Source organism: Pteropus vampyrus, unplaced genomic scaffold (genome assembly GCF_000151845.1).
Source record: "Pteropus vampyrus isolate Shadow unplaced genomic scaffold, Pvam_2.0 Scaffold68, whole genome shotgun sequence".
NCBI lineage: Eukaryota > Metazoa > Chordata > Mammalia > Chiroptera > Pteropodidae > Pteropus > Pteropus vampyrus.
The window spans coordinates 5,637,079-5,656,424 of NW_011888849.1; the positions used below are offsets into that span (position 1 = coordinate 5,637,079).

Sequence of the window (19,346 nt, forward strand, 5' to 3'; positions counted from 1 at the left end):
CGTGGCTAACATACAAATGGTGTCTAAAGATACAGAAAGAGAAAGAGAAGTAAAAGCCTCCCCTCAAATGTAACTATTATTACATTTTTTAATAATTTCTTCCAAGAAAAAAAAATGTTTTTGGCACATATTTGCATCTGTCTGACCCTCTGCTTTTTATATTGTTTAATAAAGGGATTACATTTTCTGTAGCCGTTTTTGGTGCATACTTTTTCCTATTTTTAGAGTTCTTTCCAGTCAACACACACAAATCTTCCTTATTCATTTTAATGTGTATAACATTTCATCATATGGATACACAATAATTGATTTCACCTTTGCCTTTATTCTGGCTATTTTAATAATTGCCAGATATTTGGGAGGAGGAGCTGTATTGAGCCCTTGGAGATATTGCCAGTGAAGAAAATTAAGGGGCCTTTTTGTAAATACTTCTGTATAAACATTTTGCTGATATATTTGTAGGGTAAATTCCTAATAGATTGCTAGGTTAGAGGATAAAAACATTTCAAACTTTGATAAACACTATCGAGTTTTACTCTAGAAAGGATATGCAAATTGACTTTTTTAACCAGGGTTATATCTTTTCCCACACCCCCACTAGATCCAGTAAATCACCAAGCTATGACATTTTTGCCAATCTGATAAATTAAAAATGTTATCTCTGTTTTCACTTGCTTATCTTTAATTACAGGTTTAGGATCCTGTAAGTTCCTTGGCCATTTGAATTTCTTTATGTAAATTGCCTGCTGTGTGCTTTGCTTTGTACTTTTCAGCTTCCCCCTCTTTTCTTTCTCTTCCTTTTCTTCCGGTTGGATTCTTGTGTTTATCGTATTGACATACATGAGCTCATTTTAAATTGGGGAAATTAGTCCTATTTCATATGTATTGCAAATATTTTTCTTGTGTTATCTCCAATCTTTGATGTTCATTAAGAACTTTGTTTTTATTTTGGTGTAGGGGTAGAAAACATGTTCTTTTAAAAAAGAAATGAAAGAAGGGTGAGGGGTCGAGAAAAGTCGGCTATACTTTCTGCTGTTTTTAAGGCCAAGTAGTTGTAGTTTGGGACAAAAGATTATTCCCACTGCTCCTGGTATGTCTTACAGCTCTGGAGACCTGGTACCCCCTAGTTACACCATGACTCCTCTCAGGAGGTAGTAAGTAAGCCTTGGGGCCCTTCCCCTTTGCATTTGCCTAGGCCCTGGGCAGTAGATGGGGCCTCTTCGGAATAGGTGAGTTTATGAATAGCCCTGTCTATAAACATCAGAAATTAGCCACCTGTTGAGATCATTTCAGATAGCCAGAGTCACAGAGAATATACAGGAATACTCATTCCTGTATCCCCAGTACCTAGAACTGTGCCTGAAATGAAATACAGTGTGTTGAAAGAATGGATGGAGACAAGAACAAGAAGTGCTTGAGAGAAAATGAGCAGGTACAGAGAACTTGACTGAAAAAGATCAGTTTGGAATACTCTAGTCAACTAGACGTATGCATACCTGACAAATACACCCCTGGAGTCCAGAACACTTCCCTTTCGTCTCTTTATAACTCCTAGTCAGTTAGCTTCTAGATAGCTGGGGTGAGTTCTAAGATAATCATATATTATATACCTCATGATAAATTTTATAGACTATTGAATGTGGAATAACACTGGTGCCAAGTGTTATTGGGTCGAACCTTTTCTTTCTTTGTGTTCATGTAATTACCTCTCTAGACTGGCCAGTGAGAGAATCATGTCAGTTCTCTTGTGAGTGGAGTGTTATTAAAACTATGTAAAATTTATTTTAAAATCTGACTTTAAAATAATGAATAGATCAAGAATGAATGTCCCTCCAAATTTCTTCAAGGACTAAACTCCTTCGAACGTTTAAAGTGATTCTGGTTAACACAAATTGACCTCGTTACATTCTGTGTAAACTCTTACTCAATCTAAATCCAAGGAAAATAGTTTGCTAGTTCTTTATTTAATGAAGTATCTCCAGAGGAGATTTTAAGGACTTCCTGACAATTTAAATAATCTATATTTATATATGAATCTCATTCATACATATGGAAAGCCTTTTAATGGTATCCTATAAAGGGCAACATGGTTTAATATATACTGTTTCTCCCTGAAAATATCAATGAATCTGAATTTCTAGTAGGATTATGGCCTTTTTTGGATGCCATTTGACCTGAAATGTCTAACGACAGCTTTGTTTATTCTTTTCACAATTTCATGAGGCAATTGATTCAGTTAATTTGAATTTACTGAAATAAAAATCTAGAATAAGAAAAATTAAATTTACTTTTGGGAAAGCTAATGCTAAGCTTTGACCTCTGTTACTGGTCAATCTCATTCAATATAAAAATAATTGGACACCAGACCAATAGAGAACCAGCTGTCGTTGTTTTGAATGATATGCACTTATTAAGTGTTTGTTTCAGTGAAGACTGAGGAAATAATTGATGATTGATGTCATTAATTTGTCTTTTGATCACTCCAGTTTATTATAGTTTGGTCATGACAGTTTTCTAAATAGTATATCAGAACGAAAGATATATGGAGATATTTAAAAGTGTCTAGCTCTGTCATAGGAGAGCTCACAATAGTTTTGTACCACTTTGGACCACCTTGCCTCTTTAGTTTTAGCTTATAAATCAGGTGACTAAATAAGGCTGACAAAAATTCATTTGTGAATTTGTATTTAACATTTTATACAGAAGGATAAATGAGTAAGGCAATGAATTTACTTTGAAAAAATGAGTTTCTAAAAGCAGGAGTTTCTGTCATTTGTTCTGGTCTGTGGGTGAGACCTTGGTGCCTTGTCGAAAACCAGTTGGCCTAGGAGAAACAAAGAAAACGAAAAGTGAAGTGCTGATATCAACTGTGACCAAAATTTCAGGATCTTTGGTGGAATATTTTTGGTCAGATGACCTAAATTTTTGGTGGTATATAAGCTTTTTGAAGGAAGTGCTTTGCAGTTGAAATAAAAAGCATGAACCACTTAAGAATGAAACTAGCAGGATTTACAGTGCATGGGAAAAGCAGTAGCTTTGTAAATGGATGATTTTGCATTTGATTCTCAGCCCTTCCACTCAGGGATGGACCTGAGTAAGGAATATACTTCCTCTGAGCCACAATTTTCTTAATTTGTAAAAGTGGAGATTCAAATACCTACCTCAAAGAGTTTTGAGGGAAATAGATGAATTTGATATATAGTAATCACTCAATAAATATGTGTCCTTCCTTTAAGAAAGAATTTTTAGTATTGTGTGGATTGAGTGGGTGGCTATTGGAAAAGATCCGAAGGACTACTGAAGTTGAAAGTTCTTCTTAAACCATGAGGTATGAGAAATGGCAATTCTCCTTTAGAACTTGCTGTTTCTCACAGGTTTGCCTGTGTTATTAGAATGTTATGATTAATGACTTTTTCTATTGCTGGTTCAAGTATCAGATAATTGACCCTGGGTTATACTGTATGTCCCAAGATGAGGCCACAGATCCCATTGAGGTCAATAATTAGGAATAAGTGTTTATATTGGAGCGTTTGTGTTTCAGGTGTCCCCTGCCCATTGGTCTGGTCACACACACTAATTATCTCTTGCATCATGAGTTGGTCACAACACATTGAGCCGAGGCACTTGGGAGCTTCCCACCCACGTACCTTCTGGCCTCAGTGTGGTCCACAGGGAGTTTGGTTACGTCATTGTTGGTCATAAGACAGGCTCTGACAACTAGTCCAGACTTTGATTTATAACCTAATACAGTCTGCTCGCATATTGATATTGAACATACCTGAGGTTGGTCAGTGCCTGTGTATTTATGTTTTCTTTTTTCTCTGCAAAAATGCAGTTTCTGTTCGTTTTCTTATTACCAATTAAGGTATTGGTGTACATGCTGTTGAGCACTAACAAAAAATATACATTATATGCTAGACTCTGTTCTAAGTGCCTTTTGTGTATAATGCGCTTTGTCAATCCTCATAGGCTATTGGAGAAGGTGCTGTTATACTCAGTTGACAGAGGCAAAAAGCTGCAACAGAGTGGTTGAGCAATTTGCTCAAGATCTCACATCAAGTAAAAAGGAGCCAGGATTTAAATCTGGGCCATCTCTTGACTGCTATACTAACCTTCCTCTCCAGTAGGAAAATATAGACAGTTTAAAGGAACATTAAAAAAAAAAAAAGGAAGGATAAATCCCACGTATCCAGTGACAGCCATTCTTAGCTGTTGGGTACACATTCATGCTTCTAACTCCTATTCTTGAATTTTGGTGGAAAATCCTCTTCCTCTTCCCAGGGCTTAGCATTATGGACAATTTGATATTTATCTATCCAAATATTCATGCAAACACATGTACATACATAGATAATCCACACACATTTCTCATGTGTACTACTGTATGCATTGTTCTACTAGGTACTTTTTCATTCAGTATATCCTAGATATATTTCTATATGTATTGTATATAATCTAACATATTCTTAATTGACTATTTAGTATGGACTACACTACTTTCAGAGGATGGCTATACTATGATTTCTTTCAATGAACCACCTCCACTGATAGACATTTAGATTGTCATATTTTCCCTGCATAACTTAAAATAAGTACATATATTTTATTGTATGAAAGTACTATAATTTAATTAACCTTCTCTTTTGAGATTCAGATTATTAAAAGGTACTAGAATGAACATTCTCTCAAAATTGAAGATTTGATCACATCCTTACTTAGTTACTTTCCAGTCCCAATTAAAATGCTAAGTCCAAATGGTCACCCTGTCACTTAAAATAAAACAAAAAAAACCTTCATTGAGCTATACTTTTCATGCCATAAAATTCACCTTTTTAATATGTACAGTTCAGAGATTTTTAGTAAGTTTACCAAGTTATGCAGCCAGCTCCGTAAACCAGTTTCAGAACATTTCCCTCACTCCGGTAAGGTCCCTCGTGCCCTTTTATGTCAATCCCTATTCCCATCCCCAGGCAACTACTAATCTCCTCTCTGTTTCTATAGATTTGCCTTTTCTGGACATTTCATATAATCTGTCACTGTTAAGAATTTGATATCCACGAATAATTTTTTTTCTTATTCTTTCAAATAATTTGGCCCATGTAAAACTCTTGGCTAGAATTGTTCATTATATGTACAGGGGCTCAGTATTGTCTTGAATAATTAATAAATACACACACACACACATGCACGTGCACACACTATTCCACAGAGATATTCTATCTCATAAGGTTGTGAGGCTTTCTCAATAATACTTTCCATATAAGAAGCAAACTGTTGGATGGTTTTCAGCATGTTTACTTAATTTTTTCCTGTGGTCGCTTGATGGTAATTGGGATTCATTGCGTAGTTTGATTGAGAACTGAATGTGTGCTGGTTCTATAAAAGACCTGTGACCAGAACATAAGAATTTATGAGAACCTCACCTTTGAGAGTTGATTCCAAAAAGTTCTCTGTGATGATATCCCAAACCTGTTTTGGGTACTAAATATTAGCTTCAAGTTGCATAAAAAGTTGTGCAGTTTACTGAACAACTCTGTAATGTTCAGATAATTTTTAAAAAATTAAAATTAAAATTACTATTTTGTTGCTATTGTAAACCATTTTGAATTAAAAACTGATAATTTAAAAATTTAGGATAATTTTATTTCAGTATTTAATATTTCAATATCTGATAGCACCTGCAAGTATTTTTTATGTTTACTCTCTATATTCGTATAGCTGTTAAGAATCTGCCTTTTTAAATATGGTTTGCTTTGGGGTTTTTATTTGAAGTACATATTTATTTATTGTTAATTGTCATTTCATGTGAATAATTACTGTTTTCCAAAGACCTCTAGTTTTTTTTATACCTTAACAGTATATTTTTTATTTTTACTTATTTTTATATTTAAAAACTTTTTAAAATGTGTTGGGGTGACATTGATTAATACAATTATATAGGTTTCAAGTGTACAATTCTATAACACATCATCTCTATATTGCATTGTGTGTTGACCATCGAAAGTCAAATCTCCTTTTGTTATTATGTATTTGACTCCCTTTATCCTTTTGTCCCTCCTCCCCTCTGCCCTTACTCTCTGGTAACTATTAAACTGTTGTCTTTGTCTATGAGTTTTTGTTTGTCTGTCTTGTTTGTTTGTTGCTTTCAGTTTTATATCCCATATGTGAGCGAAATCATATGGTTCTCAACTTTTTCTGTCTGCCTTATTTCACTTAGCATGGTAATCTCAAGATCCATTCATGTTGTTGGCAGATGGCAGTATTTCATCTTTTTTATGGCTGAATAATATTCCATTTTATATATGTACCACATCTTCATTCAGTCATCTATCAAAAGACACTGTGGTTGTTTCCATGTCTCGGCCACCGTGAATAATGCTGCTATGATCATCAGGGTGCATGCATCTTTACAGATAAATGATTTCAAATTTTGGGGACAGATACCTGAAAGAAGGATTGCTGGGTCATATGGTAATTCTATTCTTAATTTTTTGAGGAACCTGCATACTGTTTTCCATAGTGGCTGTACCAATTGACATTCCCACCAGCAGTGTATGAGGGTTCCTTTTCGCCACAACCTCTCCAACACTTGTTATTTCTTCTCCTGTTGATGATAGCCATTCTAACAGGTGTGAGGTGGTGGTATCTCATTGTGGTTTTGAATTTTTATTTCCCTAATAGCTAGTGAAGTTGAGCATCTTAAATCTGTTGGCTGTTTGTATGTCTTCAGGGGAGAAGTATCTGTTCAGATTTTCTGCCCATTTTTTAAATTGGATTGTTTGTATTTTTGTTGTTGAGTTGTATGAGTTCTTTATATATTTTGGATATTACCTTATCAGAGGTATTGTTTGCTAATATCTTCTCCCATTCAGTTGGTTGCTTCTGTTGGTTTCTTTTGCTTTGATATATTCTCATTCATTTACTTGTGCTTTTACCTTTTACCTTTTACCCTTGCCTTTGAGGTCAAATTCATAAAATTCTCTCTAAGACCAAGGTCTATAGTTTAGTACCTATATGTTCTATGCAATTTATTGTTTCAAGTCTTATATTTTAGCAAAGACCTCTACTTTTTAAGAAGCTCGGAGAAAGTAGAAAAATAACCCTGCCTCTTATTAATGAGAAGAAATATGCAGTATATTAACTATATCTAAAGTATTAGCACACCAGAGCAGAAAGTCCAAGGACAGAATTATTTCTTGTGTAATCTTTTGAATGTATCTAGTAAGCAGAAGGTATTCCCAAGGCATATACTGAAGAGAAGTGAAATGATTTAGCATCACAATTCTCAGATGCCACTCTGCCTCTTGAGGCAGATTCTATCACTATCAGCCCTTCATAGGCTCCATAACTCATTTGTTCTTATCGGCTTCTGTATGAATCAGTAATCAACACCTGAGGAGGAGAAAAGCTTTTCTCTAGAGGAAATAACAGCTTTATCACAAATACCTTTGAAACCTGAATGATTGCTTAGGTGGCAGCTGTTGCATTTTATCATCTTTGGCAAATTGGGAAGGCAGCTTTCTCAACTTGTGTTTGTTTTCTAAAGGGAAAATTAAAGCAATATATAGTAGTTGTTGTTTATCCAGTAGTGGTTGTTGTTTATCGAGAAAAAATAACTCATTTGTATGGTGGAGGCAGAGAGATGTAGACATCTCAATCCAGACACTTTGTTCTTCAGGACTTATACAAGTTGATTTTTTTCTTTTACGGAAGGAGAGTGAGCTGTGACCAGATGTGTGTGTGTGTTCAGAATGTTGTTAAAAATAAACTAGCTGTATTCCCTCCTCACCCCTTTCTCCTTTGGTTTGGTATCATGGCTGTCTCCTTTCATTTAAGCACTAGACCAGGCCAACCATATTTAATCTTTCCTGTACTCTTCAACATCCTCATCTTTATTGTGCATGTATATGATTCAAGATCCTTCTCTTGAATTGGGAGTGATGATATTGACACATTCACCATGACCCTGCTGTGTACCTGCAGAGTGCCCTGCCCTAAACAAGCTCCCAGCTAGGTATGCAGAGACCCTTCTCCCGAGTGGTGATGATCTGCTCTTTTCAGGGTGTTCAACTCAGATCTCTAAATCTAGCAACCACATCAGAGATCTTTAAGTGATAATTCACTATAATAAAATAGGTTGAGACTTTTGATGTAAAAAAAATAAACTGACTTGCTTTTTTTTTTTTGCTTTCGATCTTACTGTACATTAATTTTCAGCAACTTTAATAGTATAAATCAAGCAACTGATGATCACATTTTGAGTGCCTCATCCTTTCTGAGTTCCCAAGAGTGTACTGAGGGATAGAGGACATATCATGCAAGTAACATAACTTTGCCCTATACAGCTTTCTTCATAAAAGTGCCCCTGAGATGCTGATTTTGGGAGTCCTTGAGGGGTGGAGATCCAGCTACATTTAAGAGAATCTTTGGGTTCTTAAATCAAGGGAGGGAAGATGTAAAAATAAGGCCATTTCGTGGTATGGAGTGGGGTTGGATGTGAAAAGGTAGAACACTGGAAAGCAGCCATGATTTTGAGCACCCACTGTGTTCCTGGACTGTACTAGGTGCTTTATAACTCTGTATCTCATTTAATCCTGTGAAGTAGGTGGTGGTACCCTATTTTTATACAAGGAAACTGGCTTGGAAAGGTTGTTTCTCAAAGTCACAGATGGAGTTTAAGTCTGTTTTTTTTTTTCACTTTGTAGCTTGTCGGCCTTAAGACTAACCTCCTCCTTGCTATCTTGGTTCCAAAATATCTCCCCTTCCACAGTCTCGACATTTTTTGTACTTCTTGATATACTCTTGAACTGATTACACTTATAGAGAGGTGAACATAGATCCTCTGAAATGCAAACATCCTAGAGAAGAAGAATTTCCACACCTTGCCTTGCTCGACTCCTAGCTGAGCTTATGTGGACTTGAGATAATGGGTTATAAATGTGAAGGGATGAGAAGAAGCAGTGCTTTAAGTGTTTTATCTGGTGCACCATAGGTGTGGGACTAGGAGCCCCACTCTGGAACTCAGGGCAGTGCAAGCTCTGGAGGAGATGGCCTCTGAAAGTGGAGTGAGATTTCATCAGGGCTAACTTCACCCTTTCATTTTTGCTCAAGTTCTTTATCAAGGAAAGACAAACTTACATGGGAGGGCCCAGACCTTGGCTTAGCTCCTTAGAGAAAGCCCTATCGAGTACAATTGGGACCTGTAGTTAGATGATTAATCAGTTAACAGTGGAAATTTTTTTCAAAAATGATGCATACCCACCATAAACATTTTATTAAACTTAGAAATATCAACGTTCAGAATTGCTCAGTCTTTTGCGTAGTGTCAGGAGTTCTCCTTTGAATGTAAGTCCTCTGATTTATATTCTGTGTTGTCTTTCCTGCATAGACCACACTCATAATACACCATTAACAATATCCAAGCTTTATAAAGTGGCACCAGAACATCAAAACTTTCAAAGCAGCTGGATACTGAATTCGTCTAGATTTTAAGTCACTTTTTTCCCCTCAGAATATTAACATTGTCTCAAACATACCTAGTTTTGCAGCAATCCTTTTTAGTTGTTTACTTTTGTCAAGTGTTTCTAATGCATTCAATTTAGTTTTATAGAAATAACAGCTCAGTTTCTCTTCAGACTCAAATTTCATTGATTACTTAATATTTAATTAAATTATGTAATATCAGAAACAAGTCTAACCTGGATAAACATGTTTTGAAGCAAGTATAACTTGAGTCTTGGTAAGCACTGCACTTTGGCGAGTGGGAACAGTTGTCAGGCTTGTTAGCTAATACCAGTGACAGTGAGAGGTTGCTTAGCCGTCCACATGCATCACTATGTTGTGAGAGTGTAATTAATCCAGTCCGAGACTGGTTAAGAGAACTTCAGCTGTGCTACAGTGTTATACCTGCTCCTTAACGGTTTAAGCCAGGGGTTTCCAACCTCTGGGTCGTGGACCGGTACTGGTCCGTGTCCTGTTAGGAACTGGGCCACACGGCAGGAGATGAGTAGCAGGCACGGCAGCACTAGCATCACTGCCTCAGCTCCACCTCCGATCTTCGGGCATTAGATTCTCATAGGAGTACTGGTCCCTGGCGCCAAAAACGTGGAGGACTCCGGTTTAAGGGGCTATTTATTATAGGTATCCCAGGATCCCGCCAAGTTGTTTAACCTGCTTTTTACATGGATCACATCTGGAATTGTATGCATTCACTGTACTCATCGTAACAGTAACCCATGAAGGTTATTTGTGTGTTCATTTGTTTGTTTTGGAGTCTAATAAAAGTCACTATGTGGCTAGAGAGGGCAGAGTATGGATTTTGCTATCACCTCAGGGCTTGATATCTCTGGATATTTTTGGATAAGGGATAAGCTTACTTGTTAGATGTGAGACAAAACTCCCAGCTCACTCAAGTGCTACCAGAGAGCTTCTGCCAAGCTCTTCCTATTACGTAAAAGCTAAAAGGAGTCCATGCAGATTACAGCGTTATTCTGTATGTGATGATTAGTTCACATAGTATAGTGATTTGTTAATTTGGTTCATGACTTGCTTTAAGAATCAGTCATTAAATATTTGTACTTTTAAGATAGAAAGATTTAAACCAATTATTACTTAAAAATTTGGTATCGAATGAAAAGTAAAGATGTAGAAAAGAACAGTTTAGAGTGGGTCTAACAGCCTGAACATTGGAGTCATACTTGACTTGCTTTACTGCTTCTAAAATTAAGTTAGATATGACTTAAAGCAAAATGCATAGGCAGCTATAAAAATAAAAAAAAAAAAACTTATGTTTTTTGAAGTTGTGTGTTTATTTGACATAACCTCAGATAGAATTTGTGTAGACCTATTTAAAGACCATGCTTTCAGAAAACCCACAATTTTGAGAAATATGGATAATTGAATGGTGAAAGGAGTTTCTTAGTGGATATGTCCAGAATTAGACAAATTCTGCCCTGTCATATGTCATAAAATGTGGTTCAGAATGCATCTGAAATCCCAGGGAGAAACCAGCATTATGCAATCACCCATATTGCCATTCATGACCCTCTTTCCTAAAGTAGGAATCCACATGACAAGTGACGGACGTTTTGTTTTAGGATTCATGAGACAAACACTCAGACTCTTTAGATGTCAGCACTGAATCTTTAGGTTTAATTCAGTTATAGATTTGGTTTGTACATCTGGCTCAGGGACTCCTGGCGGCCAAAGCAAAATGGGAAACATCATGATTCACGTTATCCATAAGATAGGAACTAAGCAGTTTTCAACAAAAGAAAACTTCCCTTAAAAGCTCAGAGAGGAAGAATAAGAGAATTCCTCCTCGAATTCTTATCCCCTTCAGCCCAAAGGATTGGCTTATGTTCAAGTTTTCCCCCTGCTTTTGTGTTATCCATGTAGAGATAGGATATATGACTCAGTTGGCAAAGGTCGGGAGTCTGAACATTTGTGTAGTGAGTACTGTGCTCTGGGAAGATGAACTGAGCAGTGCCCCTGTGACATGTAAGATCAAAAGAATCCGTTTGGTTGGGGGTTGGACTTTTATCAGCTCACCAGCAAAATCTTTTTAAGCTATCCTGCTCAGCCAGTGCTTTTGTCAGCTGTATCTTGGTTGTCCATACTAACGTAAAAACATTCTGCCAAGATAATCTTTTTTCTTGTCAAGGGACAGATCAGAAAAGGTCCACAGTCTCTCTAGCTGTCCCTAGTAATTGGTCTTGGAACTTAGTGCCTTTATCAGTTGGAATTTCTAGAACAGTGTGTCATTGCTTAACCTACCTCCCTCTCCCTCTCTGCCATTGTGGAGTTTCTTGGCTATTTCTTGACTTTGAGTTTCTTGGCGATTTCTAGCCTCTGAAGCTAGAAAGGAAGCATGGAGTGAGTGAGGAATTGGAGAGTAAGAAAACAGAGTAAAACTTTAGTATAAATCTTCCCAATAAATGGCATGCAATGGTTTGGGCTTCTTTTGGTTTTTATTAGCCCGCTAATGTGAAGCTTTCTTACATATCAGAGTTTGATCTTGTTGGCTTTCTTATCTCTTCTGTTGTTGAGTTGACCTGGTCTCATTAGGCAGAGAGACTGGACATATGCATTTGTTCTTTGAGGATAGGGCTAGTAGGTAAAAGCCCTACTGACTACAGAAAGTGTTAGATGGGTAATATTGGGTGCGCTTTCAGGGTCTGGTCTCACTTCGTTCAGGGGTGTATGTATGGGTAGATTATTAAAGAGGTGGTGGTTTCACAATGTATATATGTATTAAATTATCACATTGTATGCCCTAAAATGAACAAACCAAAAAAGAGATGATGGCTATAATACATGTTGATGAGTGCATGAGGTTTGGTGGAAAGAGCTGTTTGCTATGAATAGTGGTTCTCTGCTTAGTAGTTGTGTGAAACTGACTGATTTATTCTTTGGTTTCATCCCACCACCCAAGATAAAAAATTTTTTGGTGCATTTTTCTTTTTTTGACATATAACTTTATCTTGGTTTCAGGTGTACAGTGTAATGATTCGATATTTGTATACATGCAAAATGATTACTACAATAAGTTTAGTTAACATCCATCACCATACATACAGACTTTTTTTTCTTATGATGAGAACTTTTAACATCTGCTCTCTTAGCAACTTAAAAATATGCAGTACAGTATAATTAACTATAGTCTCCATGCTGTCCATTACATCCCCATGACTTATCTCTTTTGTAACTGGAAGTTTGTACCTTTTGGCCACCTTTGCCCATTTTCTTAATTTCCTTTTAATGAGTGCTTTATGTTTTGCACGTATGCATGTATTTTAAAACAAATTTGGTTCATACCAGATTAAATTACAGCTTAAAAATGTTAAGACAGTTTTAAAAAAAGTTTTTAAATGTAGAACGACGCCATATCCTTATCACATCACGTAGCATTAACAACCACCAACTTACCGTGACTCTCGTTTTATCTCTTCTCTTCCCCCGCTTTGTTCAGGGTGGGTGGGGAGAGGGGAGGCATTATTTTAAAGCAGATCTCAGACATCATACCATTTTACTGCAATACTCTGTCCTCATATTTGTCATTCAATTATTTATTTTTTTCTCTGTTGACTCTTCTTTCTCTTTTTCTGAAATAACTCTTGGACTGTGCCCTGGTGATGATGTTATAAAGGTGGGATCTTCTGGAAACATTGTCCTTTGCATGGTGCTTGATGGGCTGGTCTTTAGGGATCCTGAGGAGGACAAGCTTGCTGGTGTGAAGTTCACGGTCCAGTTACTAGTAGAACCTAGAGGTACGACTGTTCCCTTCCTCGCTTGTAACAGTTAGGTGAAGGGCTAGGTTGATGTTATGTTTAGAAGAAGGGGAACCAAATCTAAGGTATGATTTGTATTATTTATTAAACTCATACAGAGACCACTGCCTTGAATAATAAGACTCTTTTAAAGGAATATAGCTAGATCCTATTTTATTTCTCTAGTTACCTGAACAGAAAACTGTTCACATTACAATTTAATCATCTATAAATTTGCCATCCTTTGAGTACTATACTAATCTATTTGTGTAGCATTTCGCACTTTTTAAAGGATTCCATGTAGTTTGTCACATCCAATTCCTACAATAAATAGCATTGTGAGTAAGAAAAAGGTTTAAATTCCTCCCAGTTAAGTCAAAAGAGAAGTTGGGGGTGGGAGGGGATAGTCAACTTTAGTTCTTATGTCTCCTAGAAGTCTTTCCATGTCGAATGGTTTTTGAGTTGCTTTGGAATGTGCTGTGAAATTAGAATGCGCCTTTTTCTTTATATCCGAACACTGTTGTGTAGAATGTTTGGGAAATTTGCGCTACCTTGAACACAGTCCTGGAGAAGCTTGAGGAAGACTGTACTCTCATTGAGTCCTGCATCTACCATGGCGGGGCCAGCACCATCTGATTCCTGACATCACCGTCTCTCCCCTAGGACACCGGTTTCCAGCTCTCTCTGCTGTCCCAAACCCACACCATGACCACTGCCACCTTTACCCTGGCACACTGGTTATTTTTGTGACAGTGAGATTCGTTTGTGCCTAAAACATCTGATATTTTCTCTGGAGACTAGAGATATTTGATCCACTAAAGAAATTGTTCAGAGATTCCTCCACCTCCATAGGAATTTGGTGTGAGCACCAAATTTCCTAGTTCCTTTTAAAATATCTAGGCATGAACGTTCTATTAATTTAAATTCCCTGAGGAAATAGAATCATTCTTCATGATTTATGTTTTATTCAGGAAATCATTACAGTAACAACCTAAGAATTTATGTATTTCGTTTCTCCCAAAGATACTTTCTTTTCTTTCATTAAAGTTGGTTTCTTGCTGACGTGTCTTGCCTACTGCAGGTGTATTTCATAAAACATGATGTATGCACTTGATTCGGGGACATTGCACATATTTAAAGTACCAAATATTTTGAGTAGTAATTGAACATGATTTCAGTGCAGATATTTCAACCATTGTTTATTATTCAAGGAATTCTTTATATAAAATAGGGTAACGTAATTTTTAATATGAAGTTTCTTTGGAAAAATTGAGAGAAAGCCTGTTAAAATCAGGGGAATGTGTATTAATGGACATTTTAAATGGGCGGTGCTATTTTCAAGCATGTAAACTCCAAAACGTGAACACGAGTCAAAATGGTTAACCAAATGTTGTCATACCAAGGTTCTAGTTTTAACAAATAAAACAGATCTGCAATTAGTACATTAACCAGTATGCAAATGGTACAGCTAAAATGATTACTAAAGTGCTTAGAAACAGTTTCGTTTGTTAAAACAAAAAGCTTCATACAAAGTATAATGAGATCCAGAGCTTGTTAGAGATTTTCCGTTTTGTGAGAATAGTTAGTCTGAGTTCACCAGTTAGGGTGAAGGGGCTACAAAAAGTGATTCTGTAAATAGGCGTGGGACCCAGATGAGACATCTGAGGGTTTTTATTTGGGGGAGCTGGTAATGGCTCTGTGCACTTGGGATAGAGGTGGGGACAAAGGGACAAACAAAAAGACTATCAGTCAGATTTTATGCTCCCACTGAAAAATTGCTCTCACAGCCAGATCTCAGCTTTGCCAGTATTTGCCATGTGACCTTGAGTAAAGCACTTTGCTTCGATGATCACCAGTTTGTGTAAGATTCAACTAGAATCTGATTTTCGAATTGGGGTGCTTGAATTCCCCTAGATAAGGGATTGTAGGTCAAGAGATGGGCAGTAACATGATAAATGCAGCACATGTTTCTTGAAGATTTGGGCAAAGACGATGGTTTTTGTGTGAATGTAGCCATGACTAATTATAGAACAAAACAAAATTTATCTGTCGTTTGGGGTAAACTGTAAACATAAAAAATTGCCCCTCTTGTTATAGAGCCCCTTAGGCCTGAGCAGCCAGACTTTGCATGGTTGGTTATATGTACTCTTTGCCCGCAGGAGTCTAGGGAGAAAATGTTTAGAATGGTAGCTGGTATCTTTGCCAGTTGCTTGATATCTAAAATGTTTTACTCATGGCTTATACTATTCCTCTGTAAGAACCAATCATGGATGCCTTTCTGTGTCAGTAATCAAGTGTTTTTTGTTTGTTTTGCTGTTGTTTTGCTGTAGTAGATTACTTAAAACAGCATGTGCCATGCAAGTAGCGTAATTTCTATTTTGTTAAAATGGATAGGCTCATTTGTTTCGTTTATTTTGCAGTATTGATTGAGTGCTTGCTCTATGCTAAGCACTGTTTTGGACCTTTATTAAGTACATTTTCTCTTTGAATAAATATATTCACATGGTTCCGCGTTCAAATGGTAAAAAAGGATGTAGAGTAACAAGCACACTTCCCATCCTTGCTACCGAGGTCTACTTCCTGGAGCCAGTCAAAATTGACCATTTATTTTGACACCTTTAAGTGACATTTTATGTATATATTAGCAATTATATATTTATCTCCTTCCCTCCCTCTTTTTTACCCAGATGGTATTATAGAATATGTATAAATTACACTCTCACTTTTTTCATTTTTAAATCCAGAAGGATGTACCTCAAACTGTTAGGACTGTTTATCTCTGAAGGAGGATCTTGAGGAAGTTCATTTGCCTACCTTCCCTTCTCCCTTTCTTCTGCCTGCCTACCTACCTACCTACCTACCTACCATCTATGTAACTTGAATGTACTTCTGTATCATTTGAATCTTTTTACAAAGAGAATATATTATTTTTATAAAAAGGGGGAAAGTCCTTTTTGAAGAAAGAGATAGTATAAGGTAAATGAGTTCACACACACACACACACACACACACACACACACACACACACACACACACCAGGTATTTGATCCTTCTAATAGCTGCTTCGGGCTTGGGGCCTGGCTGTGTTGGGGTGGGCTTTTGACCTGGGAAAGGGCGTGATCATAAGAGCTCTCTGAAAGAATCCCCCAGTAATGTTTTTATACCTATGCCTAAGTGATTGAGGAAAGTGAAAACATATGCAAGTTCCTCCTCTGGCAGTTTGCCCCCTGAAGTGACTTACTCTGTCACAAACACAAATGTGAATTGTGATCTGGAGTTGTCTATATGGTAGATGTGTAAGACCCTTGGAACATGAGGGGTGCTCAGACTCCAGAAGGAAGGCTGTGTCCCCAGCTCAGGCTTTGCAAGAAACCTGCCCTTATCTCCCAGCTAATAGAGTTGGGGTGAAGACAGGGGACATCTTAGCTGGGGCAAAGAGCAGTGGAAGAAGCAGGAGAGCCTTGTGCTAGGAGCCTCCCAAATGTGGAATGTTTTGACCCATAAGTATGCTCCTGAAACTGCAAGAAAAGAAGGGAGACTTTGTCAACAGTCTTTGTGGTAACAGTGCACCTACTGTTGAACTGAAAACAAGTTCCAGAATCTTCTATCAGTTTTACCACATGGTTTGAAGGGAGGTGCCTGCATCCCTACTTTGAAGTATTCCGTTCATTGGTGGAGCACGCAGGCTTTGGAGCCAACCATTGTAGCCCCACTCCAGCTCCTGAGCCTCAGTGCTTGACCTCACTTCTGGAGACTGTCTTCACCTATCAGTAGGGATTCATTCACTCTCAGTAATGTTAGCTTTTATCATCTTCCTCCTTGCTAGGAGGAGGAGCAGGAAATGAGAAGCAATTAAGTGACAGACCTTCCACTCCACTTGTCGAGCAGAAGTATGTTGTTGAAAAGACTTTAGACTCTTGATCCTGCTTGGTTCTCCGCTTAAATTGTCTTCTGAAAATTCAGTCTTCTTCAAAGTCATTTAGAGGTCACTGGGATCCTCATCGTGGTCTCATCTCTACCTATCAGGTTGTCACATGCGTTTAATTTTAGTTCTGTGGCATACAGGTTCCTGCCTTGGCATTGAGAAACTTTAGGTGGCTGTCATCATCCTGGCCTTTAAAGGTGTTGGATGCTGTATCACATACCAATTTTCTAATTACTTCAACACATAATCATGCCCTAATGCTTTTGTAATTAACATGTAAGCCACATGAAGTAATGCAGTCTATTCTGAAGTACAGTACATCTTATTACTCTCTCGTGTTTATAAATAATGGCTTTCCAAAGCAGAAATTAAATCCACAGAGGCTATGGTGCAATAATTCATTTTATAATTCTTCGTGTGGTCTGATGGAAAAGTGTTTTAAATTTTGGCCTACATATCCAGACTCCCTGCATTAGTTTCCAGCTTGCTTGCTTCCTTGCTTATTTGTTTGTTTGTTTGTTTGTTTGTTTGTTTGTTTCTATGTTTTTCAAGGTCAGATTTATATTTTTAAAAGGAGAAATTGTTTCAGAATATGTTTTAACTACCATACCTGGATATCCTAGAATTGCCCTCTTAGCTAATCTACACCCAGGTATAACAGTGGAGGCAGCTGCAGAAGAAAAAACATCGATGTCCTGTGTCACAGCTTAAAAATCTTTCATAAGATCCTAGCACATAGAGGCACTTATTTTATGAGAGAGAACCCTCTATGACACATACCAGGGACCTGGCATATGAAGTAGTCCAAATCAAAGTTATATGTAATTTTACCGAGGAAAATGAAAACTAGTCATTGTAAAACTGTCATGATTTTCTTCAAATGATTTCTATATCCTGCATCCTCAGATTATAAATTCTGTGTTTCTTCTTGCTGTCTAGCTCTTTCAAACTTTTCTCTATAAATATAGTTGGTAAAATTAAAATTATACAAATGACACTTACACTGTTTAATTCAAAAGATACATGAAGGTAACCATCTTTTATTTTATTAAAAGATTGATAGTTTGACAAAACATGTAGATTGTTTTAGAACTTTAGCCGAAGAGGAAAATGCCAATTTGAAAGAAAATCCTATATACATTTTAAAAATCCCGATAACATATAATTTCATTAGAAATCTTTTCAAAGAAAAAGGAAGTGGACTTTTTGGTTCTGTTCATCTCTAAATAATTTAATGTTAAATTCTGGGCAATCCTTTGATTAATATAATTAGAATTATAGTATAAAGATCTAACTTGAAATCACTTTCTGAAACCTCCATGTCTTCACCTGTAAACTTACCCCAGATTTTGGCTGAGAGAGTTAGATAATTTCATAGCTTATAAAAGTACCTTAAAATATTTAAGCATTTATTTTTCTTTTATAAAAAGTAGTTTTCTTCCTTCTTAATAAAAATCTATCGTATGTTGTTATGACTCCTGAAGTTAATAATCTACTTCTAAAGACTTTGACCTTTGTTATTTAGATTTACATGTGGTAGGTGTTCCACAAAAATCAAGTTGCTGTTTGCCAAGGTGTTGCATCAGCTAGCAGACGGGGATGCTATTTTTAATAGTATGTAATTCCTGTAGACATTTGATAAAACTAGAAACATACAAAATGAAGCGTGGCATGGCAGGCCTAGAAAGTTTAGTTTCGCAAGACCAGAACTATTTCAGGGACTGATTTTGAAAGGAAATGTGACTTAGATCTGTCTGCTAAATTTAGTCTGTCAACTTGCCAGGTCTCTCCTCTCAGTTTCTGTTGATAGTAGAGGATAGGGGTGTGTTTTTGATGGGGATGGAATGAGGAGATGGAATGTGTTTGTGTATTGGGGAAGGGCATCCACTTTAAACCACCTATTTGTTTTCATAGTCTTATTGGTTATAAAAACAATGTATTCCTTATAATAAATTTGTAATTATGAAAAGATAAACAGAATTGTTAAGTCACCAGGGGTAAGTTTCATCAGTTTGGTAGGTAGACCTAAATTCTTACTTTTTGTGTGTATATTTCTATGTATGATGTAGATAATACAAAACTGACCATGCCTTACATATACTGAACAGACAGCTGCTTATAATTGACAATATAAAGTATCAGTGTATTTTTTT

General features: G+C 36.8%; 1 protein-coding gene across 4 annotated transcripts in view; it reads left to right on the plus strand.

Annotated features, from left to right (window-relative positions):
- The window catches only part of SGMS1 (sphingomyelin synthase 1), a 266,110-nt gene that overhangs the window by 182,899 nt on the left and 63,865 nt on the right, over window positions 1-19,346 (plus strand). Inside the window, exon 1 of one of the 4 annotated variants that reach the window (XM_023531465.1) lies at window positions 13,173-13,268. The exons of the other annotated variants lie outside the window; for them this stretch is intronic. The gene's annotated coding sequence lies outside the window, so the exon portion shown is untranslated. Of the gene's footprint in view, window positions 1-13,172; window positions 13,269-19,346 lie in introns of those variants that run through there. 4 annotated transcript variants of the gene reach the window in all.